Genomic DNA, 17,298 nt, shown 5'->3' with positions numbered 1-17,298 from the left:
TCCTCTGCTAGCGCTGAGCACGGCTGCGATGTGGCTGGCCTGGAAGATCCCGTACAGAAAGTGTCCATGCATTTGCAAGTGACTACGATAGCTCTCACAGTATTAACCAAGGCCAAATTATCCAAATAGCTGTACTCACATTAAAATCAAATAATGCGTTATGTGAGATCTAAGGCATGGGATTCTTCTTTGTATTTTGCTCACGTTCGATATTTTTATAATTCTTGAACAACAACAACAAAAAAGCAGTGGCTTTCTGCCCCATTCTCACTACACAAATTTGGTAATCCTGAGGGGACTATAATGAGTTGTCTGTTCTAATGTCCCAAGTTAGGAGTGCCTCGGCTAGCACTGCAGAAATTTGTAATAGAAATATGAAGATTGGTATGAATGGAGTAAAAGTGGAAATGTGTGTGCAAAAACACTGGAGGAAGAAGCAGAACAAAGGTTAAAAGGAGAGGCATGTGTTAATCACCACAGAGCTCAGTATCCATGTTTTCATTCTAATAAAATGGAGGAATAAACCGATCTAAAGTTAAAGTTGTCAAGTGGATGAAGAACAGGACTAGAGCTTATCAGGCAAGGAAAATAAAAGTTGTGAAACTCAGGAATTTTGCATAACATTTACAAGGGGTGAGTCAAAATCACAAGGCAAGCAATCCAAAATAGCATCCACCCCTAAAAGGTACACAAGTAAAGTCCAAATCCGAGGATACATGTTGAGGTCTCAGCTATTGATGTCCTTTTTCTTCCACATTGCATACAAACGGTCCAAGACTGCTTGGGCACACTTGTGAGTATATGGGTCAGAGGAAAGTGTGTGAATGAAACCTATGAGAGGCTGTGGAGTGGGTAAAAGTGATTTACTTAGAGATTTTTGTATTGCAAAATCACCTTCCTTTCTATGAGATCTCTTGCAGAGTTCTGTTACAGTAATTTCTGACAAAACCCATAGAGTAGTATGAGTACAAAGGTCTGAAATAAGCTTAAAGATTTTCTAAAGATTAGGATTCCTGGGATGTTGTCATAATTCTCTCACTTTTCTACTGAACAGGAGAATCTTTTATTAGACTAAACAATATAATTGGGAAAAAACCTAGAAGCTTTTATGTAGAGCATGTATTTTCTTAGGATTAGAAAAGGAAAAAAGAAGTTGAGCTCTTTGCAGGTAGGGAACTACTGCTCTGAATTGATCTTAATTATGTTAATTGCTTAGACAAATTCAAGGTACAGTTACATGAATATTTGCCCACTGGCAAATTTATTTGATGTAGGTCCAACCCCAACCCCTTCACAGCAGTATTATTATGAGGGCTGTGCCATAAACTGGATCAGCAAAGTGAGCCAGGGTTAAAATAGCAACTAGCAAAACAAAAAAAAAAATATATTAAAATCTTCTTCTTTGCCAGAACATTTCCTTGGTTTGATTTAGAGCACCTGGGCCCTCAGAGAATCAGTGTGAGCAATGGAAGAAACAGGAAAGAGGAGCATGCAGAGGAATGATGGAGTCTTTAAAGGGCAACAAGAACTACACCACTTTCCCTTGCTGCCTTTGAAGCAGAGCCATCCTCCTCAGCAGTCTGTGCCTTGCTTCTTTTTTCCCTTGGGCTTGTTTTTATTTAAGGGTGCTAGAGAAAAGAAAGGAGAGGTCAGAGGTCCAGGAACAGGTAATCTGGGGCGTGACACTGGTGGATTTGCTGCCCATGGTCTACCAGGCACGGATAAACTCCAAACACTGCAGGCACAGTTGAACTGCTTTGGAAACTAAGTGGTTAGACACTGGCTCAAGGGAAACCTTAAAGCTGTCATAATTACTGCCATGATGGAGATGTGTTTGCCACGTGGCAAATCACAAACCAACTGGAGGTACAGTCTCCTACAGTGGACCTTCTTCACAGGGATATTAAAGGTCTAATAATCAGTGATCTCAATTTATTCTCATAGATTGCTGAAAAGGCAGCTAGTATCCTATTCCTTCTAAATTTGGCATATATCTTTGAAAATCCTCAAAATGGCAAAGAAGCAAAGAGCAGCCTAAGAAACTGCTCACCCGGCCACTGGGTGAGAACAAGGGAAAATAGGGCTGTGCAAATTCTGCCTGGCTGATATGGTCTGCTCTTCATTTTGTGTTTTTTTTTTTTAGGACAGTCACAGCTTTTTCCTTGGAGTAATTGATTTTTTAAATTATAGCCTAGTGTCAAGGGACTTTAACAAGAGTGGAATTATTTCTCTGTACAATCACTGACAACTACACAAGGACATTTTAACAGCTGCAAAGTGAAAGCAGACAGGCTGCGAGAAGGACTGCATGGCATGACAAAGGCATGACTTTTGCTCTGACTATTTTCTAGGTGGCAGTTAAGTCAAATTTCTCTTTTTTGGTCACTGAAGGTCCTCTAAGATTTATTGGTAGGCTAAAAGGTCTGGCCAATCTCAGCTCTCTCTTTACATTTAAGTATTCTCCTTTGTACAACAACGGTCTTTGTTTTGTCAAACTAAGCAGGCCAGACTTTTTCAGACTTAGAAACATCGTTTGCAGTACAGCGAACACAAAGTGTGTTCCTCGTCCTAAGCTTTGCACACTCACTGTGACGATGTAGGATCTATATAGCTCAGCTTCACATGAAACCTATAGCACTCTGTGGCCAATGAGATCACCACCTTCTGGGAAGGAGCCCATGGCTTAAGTACCTGATGTCAGCCATGGCATGACTGACCAGTCTCATGTGAAGGTTAGGACACACTGAGGTCTGTGTTAAGCAGTACAGAGGGACCAAAATCTAAGAAGTTCAGCATTCATATAAACCCTGCATTTGTACGGATGTGGTGATACAGATGCTTTAATTGTAAAGTACCATTAGCTCCATTCCAGCCTGTCCCTTCCCTTGAAAAGTCTGTAAGTGGGCAATTTCCAGCATCTGCTCTACTTTTGTTGTCTTAAGCATGGATGTTCTGATTATATACAAGATTCAAGAGGGGTGTCACTGTTGCCCAAAACTGTGGAAGTGATATTTCCCCATCCTTTTCTGGCGACATCTCACTTGAATCCAGCTTAGCTTTGAAACTGTCTTTCCGTGGCTGCATTACAAAGAGCCTGAGTCACCCTGCGGTTGGGCACCATGCTCTGACCACTCTGTTATTTCTGGATGGTTCTTGAGGAGCTCTGTCAGTAACTCCATCCAGCCAAAATTTCCTCTGACAGTATCCCTCCCACCATGTCCCCTGTAGCTCTTTCCTGTCAACCCGTGAATTAATCTGCAGACTTCAGGTGAACTACAGCATCCAATGCTCTGCAGAAGTTCAGATGCATGAGATGTATTGGTTGTCCTTTTTAAGATGAATTAGGGATTAAGGCAACATTTCACAGGAACAGTTTTCATTTAGAGTGCCTTTGTTACATCAGCAGCATCAAATGTTTTATTGCTTAAATTTACAGCTAAACAATGGTTGCCAAAGCTTTACATTGGAAAATTAGTTTTAGTGTAAATGAATTTTAGAAAGCCTGGATGTCTACACTTAATGATTCTTGAAAGATTTTAATTTCCCGCCACATTTTTTTGCTCACACTTTGCATCAGGCTCATTAACTTTCAGCCTGAATACGGAAATTGCTTCTCTCTGATTGTAGCCTCTAGTTTATTGAAAACATTATTTTGTGTGTGTGTGTGTCAGATCTATCATACAAATAACATGATTTCCTGTTATTAGTATATCATTTACATGGTTTGTAATCAGGTGTGATTTTCTGACTTCATTATGGTCCCATTAGCTGCATAAACATATGTAACCAAGGAAGAGACTGCATAACCAACTAACACAGAACTGCCAGTGTATTTTGTAGCTATTCAGAGAGTGATCCACAGCTGTAGCTGGCCAGCCTTATGACACTGTGTTACAGGGGGCCTTATACCAATAAAAACCTGCAGGAATGCAATGCTAACAAGCGTCTATATGGACGGAGCCCTTGTAACTCCAGGATCCCAGAAAAGACTCTCATCTCCATGAAAGGTTTCAGGTGAGGCCCTGTGAAGTTCTTGAGATCTGGGTTCACGGAGAGACACGTGCAACATCTGCATTCAGGTGCCTCTCTGCCATTGGGATGGCTGGTGGTTTGACTTAGGACCCTCTACTCCCTGTCCAGGGCTGGGAGAGCTCAGCTCCTTGGGACTGGACCTGCAGCCACCTACAAGCTGCTGGCGGCAGGGTCTGCAGTGGAGGTGTCATCAAGTGTCACCTGGCTGGTGTGTCACACAGGAGGGCTGGACCTGGATCCTCCCCAGGGTTAAAGACAGCTTTGGCCATGAGATTTCTGCACGGGAGGCAGCACGCCGCTTCCCCCCTGAGCTGGTTCCCCAAAGAAAGCACAGCCGAGCCTTGCACCCTCAGGGTGCACAACACTGGTGGGGCCTCCTGAAGGCCAGGGCACGGGGAGGCCCCCGCAAGCCCCCACACATTCAGGTTCTTCTCAATTATTTTTTTTTTTTTTTAATCTGAGCTTCAGTCTTGCTGCTTCTACCCTTCAGTTTAACGAAATCGGTCTTTTATAAAATAGAACACAGTTTGAAAACTCAGATGTAGAAAATCATTTTAAGTCCAGACTTGCAAGCTGTGGGGTGTCCCTTGCCAGCAAGTTACAGCCCTCAGTGGAGAGGGAGGACTGTGGATATAATTTTTAAAGAAGAAACCCATACACCTTGCTGTGTAGCGTATCACAGAGCCGACACTTGCTGTAGGCAGGAGGGTACCCCTCTAGACACCAGAGGTTTGAACAGGAATGGTAGCTGCACAGTATATTTTTATTCAAATATGAAAAATAAAGTAGAGAACGGGAGTCTGTTAACAGCAAAAGTTACCTTCTCTGTCATGCTGCTCACACTCCCTCTGCGTCTTTCTAAGAATAACCCTGTCTCTATATTATGAATTTTTCATGCTGAGAAGAGATTCTGTGTGCTTCAAAAGTCACTATGTGGACCAATGTTTGTGAGAGGTTGCCAAAAAATTTCAATAAAAAAGAAATATTTTTAAGCTTGCTATTTTTGCAAAATATTGTTTGCATAGTCAGTGTTGCAGTCCTGCCAAAAAAGGAGATTTAACTTTGTTCAATGTTATTAATATTGTTTACTTGATAGAGATAGAGCTTTGATCACTACACTAACTCTTTTTATGAAATTTTGGATACCAATTTCATAAAAAATTGTGAAATTACTTATGAGAACATCCTCTGTTCTTAGAAGCAAACAGGCAAAAAACTTCCAGAAAAATACATGCAAGTTTATTTTTTATGTTTTGGTTGGCTCTTCACTATAATATTTGTGAAGTTATGGCTATTATCTTCTTTCATTGAAGATCCCAGATTGTCTTCCAATCACCTTTTTCCCTTTGATCGTTTCACAGTTTATTAAGTTCCCATGTCCTGATATATGTAGTAAATACTCCATGCAAATGTCTGCTATAGATTTCATAGATGGATAAAATGAGTCTTAAGGAAACAATAACTTTCCCAAAGTCACAAAACAAGGTCAGAGCAAAGCAGCTGAAGTGTGATGGCTTGTCTCTGTGGAGAAGATTGTCACAGTAATTGTTTGAAAGATTAATCTTTGTCACAAATGATTGTCGCACAAATTAATCTAGAGCAGAAAGAATTAATCAGAGATCTGCTCCTTGTGACAAGAATTGTCACTCATGAGCCTCAAAATATACTCCTTGCAATAGTAAAATTAGTAAAAATGAGTTCAAGTAACACAACATAAAATTAATTATTGGCAATTTGATGGCAACTTCGTGTCAACCTCTCTGCTGAGAAGCTGGGAGGAGGGGCATGGCACCCATGGGAAAAGTTTGGGAGCACAAACCTTCCTCAAGCTAGGAAAAGCTGCTCTGATAGCTCCAAAACCCAGTTTGCGCCTTCCTCTGGCTGATGGAAGAGTGTTTATTTGGGCTGAACCAGGTCATAGAAGAGAAGTGTTTATTCCTTGCTTGGTGTGCAGTGCTGCACTGTGCGTGTTTTACATGGTCCGGGGATTATGGAGGGTGTGGGATCGCTGCTGCTGGCCAGATGCACTGCTACCCTGGCATGGACCTGTGTGCAGGTCTCACCGTATCTCCATCTCCAACGGGGATATACGGATTTATGCCTCTTCCCTTCCATCAGCCTCTCTGCATGGTAGAGGGAGGAGGGTCTGTTGGGCTTCTCTGAGAGCTTTGTGGTGTACCTCATTTCCTTCCTGACACCTCCTCCTCTCAAAGCATAAGCACGAAGGGAGATGCCTGGCTTTCCTGGAGTAAGAGTTAAAAACTTTAAAACCCCCTCGTATGTGATAAAACCAATTTGAGCTATGATTCTCGATCCCTTCACTAATAGTGGAGATAAAAAAATTGAATGAATAGTTTATGGTCCCTCCCTGACAAAGCTCACAGAAGAGCATCTAAGATGAGAATTAGAGAGTCAGATTCCATATCCTATCCAGTTTTAAGCAAAACCCTGCAGATCTTTCTCTGGCAACATTTTCTTCCAGGTACCTGAAGATTTAGCTGAGTAAAGGCTAATAATTTATTAGAAGAGACTGAAAGGTCCTTGAGGACTCCTGCTACCCCAAGTAGCCACATTACAAGATCCCCTGGGCACACACTTCATGCTTCTTCATGAAGGGGTTGCATTACCTGTGCCTGTGTTACCTGGTACTCTGCCCCTAGGATTTTCCCTTGCAGGGAGTGCCTCATAGCTCTTTTTGCCAAGGGCAGCAGAGAGAGGGTCTTTTGCAAGCCTCTTCAGTACCTTATCAACTTTGAACCTTACTCATCTCCTGCTTGAATTCCCATGTCCCCTTTTTATCTTTTTTTTTACTTCTTTGCCCAACAAGATCCTCTTATCCATTGATATTTATAGTGAGTGACCACACAGAGTATAAGTGGCTGGCTTTCTGTCATACTCCAGGTATAATCCTCTTTGATTGACCATTCTCATTTGTTCCTGTCTACTGGAAATATAATTCCTGATACATCCTACAATTGCATCAACCTTTGTGTGGCTGAATCATGTTGATGACTCATGGCCATACTGTGAATGATTATTTCCAGTCTGGATTTTCTTCTCTCCTCACATTATCACAGGTCAGCCCACAGTTTACAGCAAATCTTTTCATTAGTCTCTATGTGCCTGACCTGGCACTTTAGGCTGTTATATTTAATCTGATTTTTATTGCTTCATTGCCCAAGATTATCAAGTTCTTCCTATACGATATTCTAACCTTCCTCTCTATTAACACTGTCTCCAAAATTTGTGTCATTAACTATTTTTATCAGTTATTTTTATGCCCTGGTATTGTGAACAACTGACATAATGGCTGATCTTGGACATATTCTGCTTAGAACTTGTCTTTTGCTGGCTTTGTCTTCCTTCAGTGTTAGCTGTTATTACCTACCCTGAAGCCAGATCTTTTCCTAAAACTAATTGTAATAATCCCCCTTGCCTTTGCCTTAAGCATTAATAATTTGTTCTTGGAATGTATGTGAGGCTTAGAAGAAGGTCAGGAGGGTTGTGTTTATCACATTCTTTCATCTAAACATAGACCAATATATGACAGAATGATACCATGTTTATCTGTCAGTATTTATGGCTGTAAATTCAGATTCTATTGTATCCCATTTTCTGCTTACCTCCATTTTGTTAGGTAGTTTTTCTTTTGAAATTTATTCTTACACCTTGCATACACTGGGAACCAGGTTGATAGTCCTGCATGCTCTTTTCAAAATACGAGTGCTGTGTTTGCCATTTTCAAATCCTAATGTACTAACCACAAATGAATAGATTAATTCAGAAAATCTTTGCTGCAAGACTTCTATGTGCTAGTATTTCCTGGCTGAAGGTTAACCTGCTGCAGAAGTTTCAGCACACTGAACTTAGATATTTTTTTCATCTCTGGAATTTTCCTTTTGGAATATTCATTCCTATTAAGCCTCCTCTCATCTTTCCCATTCTTAAAGACAAGAGTAAATAAGCCATGTAAATAAGCCATATAACTAAGCTTAATTATCTTCTATCTCCAGCATGAGCTTTCTATATGGATCCTCCCAGCTTTAGTTTTTCCTTTTTCCATAGGCTGGTCTAACAGTAAATTTTTATTGCTACAATTTTAGATTATAGCCTTAAAAATCTAGATGTTTATCTTAGACTCTAGCAAAATTTTCATGTAGAACTTATGTCCTCCATTTGTATGACGTAGTCCACAAAGCTTTACGCAAATATAGTGTCATCGAAATCTATCAGGGTGCATCCATACTGATCCACCTTGCAATGGGCCACTAATTCTTATTTCTTGATTCACCTGATTTTTCTCCTAAATCCTGTATGTTAATGGGTTTGCATTTTTGTTCTGGTCAGATCCCAGTTTTTATTCAACTGTTCAGGAGGAAAACCCATTATCTTCCATTTAATTAAGTTTGTAATCTTAAATTGTTCCTTATCATTTAGTTCAGCTTAATTTTTGTCTTGCCCATTAACAGATACAGATCTAAGTTTGTAATACTGCTTTGCATAACAGACGTCATTATACAGTCAAATGTCTCTCTGCATCTGGACACTTTCCCCCTAAGGCAAACTACATTTTGACAGTTTTCAGTGGCAGATATTGTGTCTGATCTTGTTAAACTGGAGGCCTCTTTTCTGTATAAAACTGCTATTCCTTTAAAAATACCTTGGAAAGCTACTTGGAAAAAATTTCAGTGATCAATTTTCATCAGAAAATTAAGATTTGGCAAAAGCAACATTGTTCAGGAAAGGTCAATATCTGCTAACTTTCCCTTTGAAAGAAGAATTTACATAGTCCCAATGGCAGATGTTTCTGACATAAAAAGGAAAAAAAAAATCCAGAAGGCTTAATTTGGTCAGAAGTTCAACTAATTGCATTAATGATATAAGTAATAATTATAAAGTCAGTTGTATCTGAAAATTAATGTCATAAATTTTCAAATTTTTGTCAGGGCTTTTCTTCTTTATTTTGACTTATTTTTTAATGTCAGTTTCTGACAGAAGGGAGAAAACTTTTCCAACCCAATCCTGTTTCCTAAAAAACAATAAATCTTCATATTCATGCAAAAACCTCCGTAAGTTCCCCTGTTCAAGCTCATGCAAGGAGTCAGAAGCACTCTGGACAAGCAACATGCAATACTCTGTGGATCCTGTACTGCATGAGTGCTGCCTTGCTGCTGATACTAATGCAGTCTGCTATTGTAGGCTGCCACGGAAAGTGTCATGGATGTTGTGAATCATTTTTTCTGTATACACCTGGCATCTGCTGAGCCCCCCCCCCCCCCCCCCCCCCCAAGAACCATTCTGTAACCAAAGCCATGAGAAATCTGCATTTTATGGTTAACTCTTCAGAATTTATTCAGTTTCGACCAGTTATAGCAGGTAGCTTCTCTCTGAGATGATTTTTGGTGCCACTGCTCTAGTCCTATTACTGAAGGGAAATTGAAATAGTCCTTTGAATGGATCTGCTTAGAAAAGGTAAACAAATAAGAAGAGTAAATAAACTGCTCATAGTAAACTTCAGGATGCTGAAGAGAAGTGGATATGAGAAGCACATATGAAATACTTTAAGACATGAAAGAATAACCTGCAGTTTCAGTGGAAAGACTGAAATTATATTTTGTATTCCTGTATCATACATATGTATAGGAGGGAAAATTCTTTCTAGCTCAGTCTCTCCTCCAGAGCTTGCTGACTTTTTCTTGTCCTTTTCTTTGCTCTTGTGCAGCTCAGTGCCCAGCTCTCTAAGCAGATGGCATATGCCGTATGACAGCTGTGAACTGGATGTTTCTGACAGGTACCATCACAGGGTGCATACCTTGCAGCCTCATGACATATATCAGAGCACTGTGGATAACTAGGCATGATCAATATATAATGAAATAATGAAAACTTAGTGGCTTCCAGCAGGATCTTTATCCCAAAAGAGCCTTGATGTGCTGTAGGCATATAGAGACAAACGCGGGAGTCTCACCCTTATTTCTGAATGAGGAGTGTTAAAGTGGTGAGTGGCACATTCAAATACAAAAAAGCTACTCAGGCTAGGAATTAATACAATTACTGCATCTACTTGAAACATCGCTGTGATAAAAATTTACCTAGAGCACTGGCATCGACTTTGGCAGTCAGCCTCCAAGGATTAGAGATGACACCAAACACTCAGGATGTGAGCTTCCTGCTTCACTTGAACAAATCTACCTTTAGCACCCAGTGTTTTCTTGATGTCCAACATACCAACCAGTCCAATCCAGGCTCAGAGGGAAACATGCATTTTGTTTCTGCCAAGCCTCCTTGCCTCTCATTTATTTCCTTTACTCATTTTGACTCTACTGGAGACATGGGAAATCTGAGTTGCTGGCACTTTCTTCCATTAGGCCAGACACTGGTCCCTCCACCCACAACTCCCTCCAAAATGTATTGTCAGAGCAACAAAAAAGCAGTATTGTGTTCTACAGTTCTGGGATCTCACCCTTGACCTGCGCTCAGGTGTGTACTAATGCCCTCATTTCAAGAGGAAGGAGCATATTGTAGACATTAAGTAAACTGGCAAGTAGGTGCATGTTAAAGACAGCAAATTCCCAAAGATGGTCCATAGACACCACAGAGAAGAGTTTTGGCTGAACTGTGTCACATTAGGACATCAGTTCTGTTACTGGATTAGAGACAGTGTTTTTACTTGATCAGTCGGCCCTCAGTGGCTCCCTTCCAAATGGAGACCAGCAGGGATGTGTTTGCTTAGTTCAGGGTGATGGCAACATAACAGCCTAGAGTAGTATGGCAGTAGTAATACAAACAGAGTGATTAAAGAAAATGAATAGTTATAGAGCATACACTCCTGAGATTTGTATCAGAAGAACTATAGGACTCATTACTACCACCTGTTTGGGTGTGAAGTTGTCCCCCATATCCCTCATGGCTGATGTCAGAGTTTGATGGGGGAAGAAAGGTTTTCAGAGTCCAACTGTAATTTCACTGACTTGTTGTCAACATCTCTGTCATACATAGTCCCTCAGCTCCAATCCTGCTCCTGACAACTAAATCCTCAGAACGCTTAATGTAATTAATGGAGGAATGGCCTCTTTAGTGAAATGACTTGATCTTTTCCAACCCAGTTCTCTCTTTCTTTACACTTTGATCTTTGTGTGTGCAAGAGTGTTGTCCCTTAAATTTAAGTCGTTGGGTGAGTTGCCTTCTTTGTCCAGTCATTTGTGCTACATGAAGCAATTCAAAGGCTAAAGGCAGCTGTGGGGCTGAGGATGTGGCTTGCCATAGCTGAACACATGTTGTGTGCAGTTTCTGGCATTCACACTACTTCCCTCAAGCTCTGCATCACCATATGCATAGGGGTTCAGCTCACCCAACTTCAGGCATGCAAAACTCATCTAAACCAGTCATTTAGTCTCCCTCTCCATCTGGTGAGAGAACAGGCACCCACTGGCAGCAACTCATCCCATTCCTCTTTGGGTACAATTCAGTTCTTTAGACACAGGGGTCTGGTGCAATTTGAAACTTCCTGGAGTACCTCTGAGTATCCAGTTGACACTCCAGTAGGATACAGGTCTTATGTGGTATCTGCCAGCCCTGTGAGAATGTAGGTTTACTCTAGGGCATCTCGAGTAGTGTTGTACGCCTATGTTCATATACCTGACTCATGCCTCAGACACATGTTCTACAAGGGGATTACTCCCACATCAGAGATGTCTTTCCCCTTCACTGACTGGAGGGAGTGTGGGGAAGTGATGCACCATATCTGCACAGGACTGATCCTACAGATGATTCACATTCTCTAGAAGTGACTGCAGGAGGTCAAGCAGGATACCTTATGACGTCTAAGGTAAAATTTCTCTCTATATGCAGGCAAATGAATCATGTCACAGATGATTACTTGAGCCTAAACACTGCACTGTTAATTGCTTAAACAAAGTAAATCCAAACCTAAAATTCCCCTGCCTTTACCTTGAGAGTTTTGTCTTTTCCAGCTCAGGTTGGCTGGCCAGTGTTTCAAGCCCTATGGTTTATGTCTGCCAAGAACGCATATTGATTCCACTGCAATGCCTTCTAGACAGACCACAGTGGCTTTATACTACCAACTGGGTCTTTTTTTCCACTGCTTTGGATGTAATTCACACTTCAGAGAGGGAAGCTAGGTTGTTTATGACTTCTAGTTTGCAATGAGCTCTTAGCAGTGGTGCTGGACTGCAACTTGAACTGGATCATATGTCTCCAGCTCAAGTACCTCTGTGCTCCACAACAGTTGCCTGTATTGCAGACACATCCACTCTGATTTCCTATGAAATGAGAATGAATGTAAATGTGCTTGACTCATCTTAGTAATAATTTTATGCAATGCCAGCTTTGTACAGTGGAACATTTAGAAATGCTTATTATTGATGTGCTAAAACCAAAACACCATTACTCTGTACTTGTTGCTATCAAACACAGTTTATGTGTTCCTGGAAAAAGCAGATGGCATGTAGAAATGGAATATTTCCCAGATGAATAATGAAGGGAAACACGCTCAAAGATCTTTCTCACTCCCTTTTCCTTATACTCTCTGCCCACATATTCTCCCTTTCCCATTAATTTTGTCTCTTGCCCATAACTTTCTGAGATTTTATTTCCCACTGGACTAATTACAACTCACTGAGTCATGCTCACTGTCTCTCACCAGCTCTTCTTGCCACATGTTGGCCTAATATATGTATCAGCAAGATCACAGTCTAGATGATGCATACTACTGAGCACACATCACACATGAACCACATTACTAGTAGGCAATAGGCACCCTCACTGAAACATAATAAACCAGGTTTGAACTTTATTCCCTTCATTGAACTTTTGTGGAGACTCCTACTTCTGTGTTTAGAGACAAATGAGAAGTCCCAAAAGATGCAACACTTAGAATACAGGAACCAAAATACAGTTGTTTAAACACAGACAGGTTTTTAGGGCAAACGTGAGAGTCTTACTGGTGTTCTCTGCCCTATATAGCGATGACGGTCTCTAAGGGGAGCAGTTAGCGTCTTGTTACTGGATATGACTGAGTTTATTCCTGGAATAAAATCTTGTAAGTCCTTATACTTGGAGTAAATTCTCAGCAAGTTCTTAGAAGAATGAATTTCTCAAAAATACCTCAATAATATTTTAGCTCTCAGAGATTTATGAAACTAAGTACACTCCAGCCAGGCCTGTTGGTATGTTGTGGAGCTTTTTACTATCGGAAATCTTCTGCACAGATGGAATCACTACCAATGCTCAAAAGTAAGCATATACCAGTTCTTCCATTTCTACATCACTTGACCACTAGTTCTGAACTGAATCAGGAAAGGTATGCACCATTCATAAGGTACGTGGTAGTATAAAACCATGCAGGGCACTGTAAAGACCAGATGAGTCATACTAACCACAATCACATGTGGGGAAGGTCAGTGTTCAGATTTCAGACTTGCTGTGAAGGATAAGAGCAGGACTATGCTCTCCATGGGCAATACAAAGAGAGCAGATGGGAGCAGTGACACCAATGTGTGAGGGGGGGAAGGGACTTAAGAGGTGGTGTAGTCCCTCCATGATCACTGGCTCATGTGGGTCGCACACACATGCTCCAAAGCTGTTGCACCAAGATTTTGAAAAACTTTCACATCCCTTTGCACACCCTTGTCTTTGGGCAAGAGGAGGACTTCGAAACATCACAGTCCAGATTTCCTATAGGAAAGTATCCAAATGCAGCAAAGAATGATTTATTTTTAGCCCAATTTCCTTGAAAAGCGTGGCGTACGTAACGGGGTTCTCAGTATATATCTGCCTTTTCCTGGCTAATATGTTTTGAAGGAATTGTCTAGTTTGAGCTATGAGGGAAAGAAGATTGGAGTTCTTAAGGATATTAAATTTCCCTATATCTCATGAAAATAGGCAGCTAACTGAAGGGGTACTTCTAAGGATTTCAGAAAGAGAAGGACTGCTGGGTGAATTCAGCTCTCATTAGAAACCAGAGCATCCACACAGGAATACTTGCCTCAAAATGTAAATCCTCAATAAGCTTGGTTTTAATTTGTTCTGCTGCTCACAGAACTGGGTGTTTTGCTCTAGTTGTGCAAGTCTTATCTCGCTTCCTTCAGCTTCTTCCTTTCTTTACCTATCTGCTCTTCCTCTGCAAGGGGGTTGGGGCCTACTCTTTATTTTGCTCAGGCTCCAAATTGGAAATATGGCATGTGAATAAGAACAACACATGCCCTGGGGCAAGACAGTGACAGCACTAGTGATGAGGGAGAGTGCCAGGAGCTGCCAGCAAACTTTAAGTTTAGGAACTTGACAGTGACAGACCTCGAGAAGAGAGGGTGTGGGTATCTCTGGACGTGGACAAGCAGCAGCATCAGGGAACGAAGGCAGGTGGTATTGACATACCGTGCCATGTGCTTGGAGACAATCCAGAAGTGGCAAAGTGGTCCAGGTGTAGCATGAAGCAAATGGTACTTCCCCGGTATGAACAGACAGTAGCAGAGGGTGTGTAAGCCCAGAGAGCAGAGATGAGCGTGTAGGAAAGCAGCTCTGCAGGCCAAGGGGCTGGCACTCTGCAGCTGCAGCAGGACTCGCATGGCTTTGAATAAACACCAACATTGCAAAAGAGGCTAATGTGCAGTGACTTGTTTGTTGAACAAACCTAATGAAGCCATAACTACAAGGATAACAATAACATTTCTATCAGTTCTTAGCAGTCCCTTTTCCCACCCACATTTTTGGTGATCACAGTGACTAGACCTGTATTTAAGTTGCTGTACCTGCTGGGGAGTCAGGAGAGATTAACATACCGTAGGAGTTCATTTTCTAAGTCTTTTTCTTCCAATATTCTTTAAAATTTGTCACTTTCTCCAAAGGTTAGAAAAGTATGAAAGAACAATTTCAAAGTTTGTACTTCGTTATTTTTTATGGTCTTTTAATTTTATTTTAAATTGTTTCATTTACATGTTCATCAGTCACAGAAAACAAAGTTGTACCAAATTTGTTGTACCAGAGTTTTACCTGCTGAGTTTCAAAGACAGATAACACCTGGCCAAAGGCCTTTATTGCTTTGAACACCCTTGACTACCAGCTCACAAAAATGATCCAGTTGAAAAAAAAAAGCATCTTACAGCTTGTTTTGCCTGCAGCTTTCCGAGCATCCAGTTATTTGTACTTTTCTTTTCATTCAAAGTACTCTACAGTGAATCTCCTGTGGCTCTCCTGAACTTCAGCCCAAACTTCCACCTCTCCTGAACTTATTCATTTCCCATTAATTCTTGCTGCCATCCCCTCTGTGGGCTTCTCATTCTCACAACACAAACTCCTGTTCTTCCAGCTTGGATGAGGAAAAATGATCTTGGCTTGTCCTGCAGATGCCTCAAGGCACTGCATGCCTTTGGCTCTTCTGGGATGTTGGTTATCCATCAAACCTGAAAGCTTGCAAAGGCAAGGTGGAGGTGAAGAGGAACTCTACCTCCTCAAGACTATTTCTGGTACCCTTAAGACCTCTCCCTGGTGCTCATATTAACCTTCCCAACTTGATAAGGAAGTTTTAAAATGGGACTGTTTGAAGGTTATGTTTTATCAGTTCGCTGGTCAAGGTATCAGCTTTGTTCCTGAAGGGAATTACCCTAAGTACTTGTACGCCTGCATGCCTTCCAGAAATGCTGCTGGTTCTTCATTTATTCCTTGGCTGGTAAGGCGTGATAATATCTCAGACCAATCAATACCAGCTGTGAAAACCAGAAAGACCTTTGGGAATATGAGTCTTACACAGCTTGCTTGAATAAAAGCCTGTATGCTTGAGAGACTGTCCTTTCCAACCTGCTTAGCTGGTGCAATATAAACATTAATCTCCTTTAAATTTTTTCCTCCTATATTTGGAAGCTATGATGGCTACAGTGTTACTGTCTGTAATTTTTAAATGTAAATGCATATAAATAACCTAAATCATTGGCAAATGCTGGTAATCTGAATGAATTATGTTTTGCCTTTTTTGAAGACCTCTGAAAATATGGGTAGAGTTTAATAAACGGGCAATTACCTTGTTCTTATGATGTCACTAACCTATACCTTGCATACCATCTGTTGCACTGCTACAAAGTGGAGCTTCTCTTTAGCTGATTTCACTTTACGAAATCACAAATAGTTAAGCGAAGCAGATATTATATACCCTTAAAAAACCTGTGATGAGATGGTGTTTACCTGGCAATTTTCCTTCATGATCAGAAATAGCAAAGACAAACTGAGTAATCAAACTCTTTCTTTAATTCAAATATACAAGCTCCGGATATTTTTGACTTATATAATCCAGTGATTTGATATCAGTGTAGGAAAGAGAGGTTAGATTTGCTAAGAATGCACGTTAGGATATACTCATTACAAAGAAAACGATATGTTGAAAGATCTTGGTCTACACTGTAGCTTTAGCCAAGCACTCTGTGCTCCAGGGAAATGTATGACCATTGTGCTAAAGGTACCCACTACCTCGTTTACTTACAATTTCACTAATGAAAGCAATGAAAGCAGCCTATAAGAACATTTTAGTGAAATGTCTGCAAGTATTCTTCCACCAGGGAGAGTGGAAATGATCCTTGTAAATAAAGGAGGGCAGGAAGGTTTATGTATACCTGCCTGGGCAATACTCTTAATCCTGTTCATTGTGACGTTCATTTTTCTACAACAGAGCTTTTCCTATTAGGTGACTTATGTGTCCTCAGAAGTCCCACCAACCGCTTGTGCACCAATAACCACTTTCAGACAAGCTTTTTGGAAAAAGATCTACTCGGATCCTTAATTTCATGGGTATTGAAAGGTAAAAAACAAAATAATTCTACTAAAATGGAATATGGTTGCTAAGGGACATGTGTATAGGGATAGATTATGTGGATTGTTTTGATTTTTTTTCCTTCAGTCTCATACTCACCCTGGTGACAGGGGAGTCAACTCTCAGGTCTTCTTTTCCCATGATAACCCTTAAGTTCTTCTTTCTCCCTTCTGTGTTCTTTGGGAGCTAAAATGAGAGCCAAAAGTCATGTTTATCCTCTCCAAAGCAGTCATTGAGCTGGAAAAGCTCCTTTCTCTCCGAGTTTCCTTCCAATGTAATGAACCAAGGGCTCAGGGAAGCCAGCTGCAAAATCCTCCAAGCCTCTCCTCCCAGGCAGTTTCTGAAAGTTTTTCAAGCTGTACTTATGGACCCTTCCTGCTACCTTCCTCTCCTTCGCTCCAAAGCTTTTTGAAGGATAAATAAAAGTTAGTATAATTAATTACAATTAT

This window comes from Tyto alba, unplaced genomic scaffold (genome assembly GCF_018691265.1).
Source record: "Tyto alba isolate M040663 unplaced genomic scaffold, T.alba_DEE_v4.0 Super-Scaffold_45, whole genome shotgun sequence".
Taxonomy (NCBI): domain Eukaryota; kingdom Metazoa; phylum Chordata; class Aves; order Strigiformes; family Tytonidae; genus Tyto; species Tyto alba.
This window is presented reverse-complemented; position numbering follows the sequence as displayed.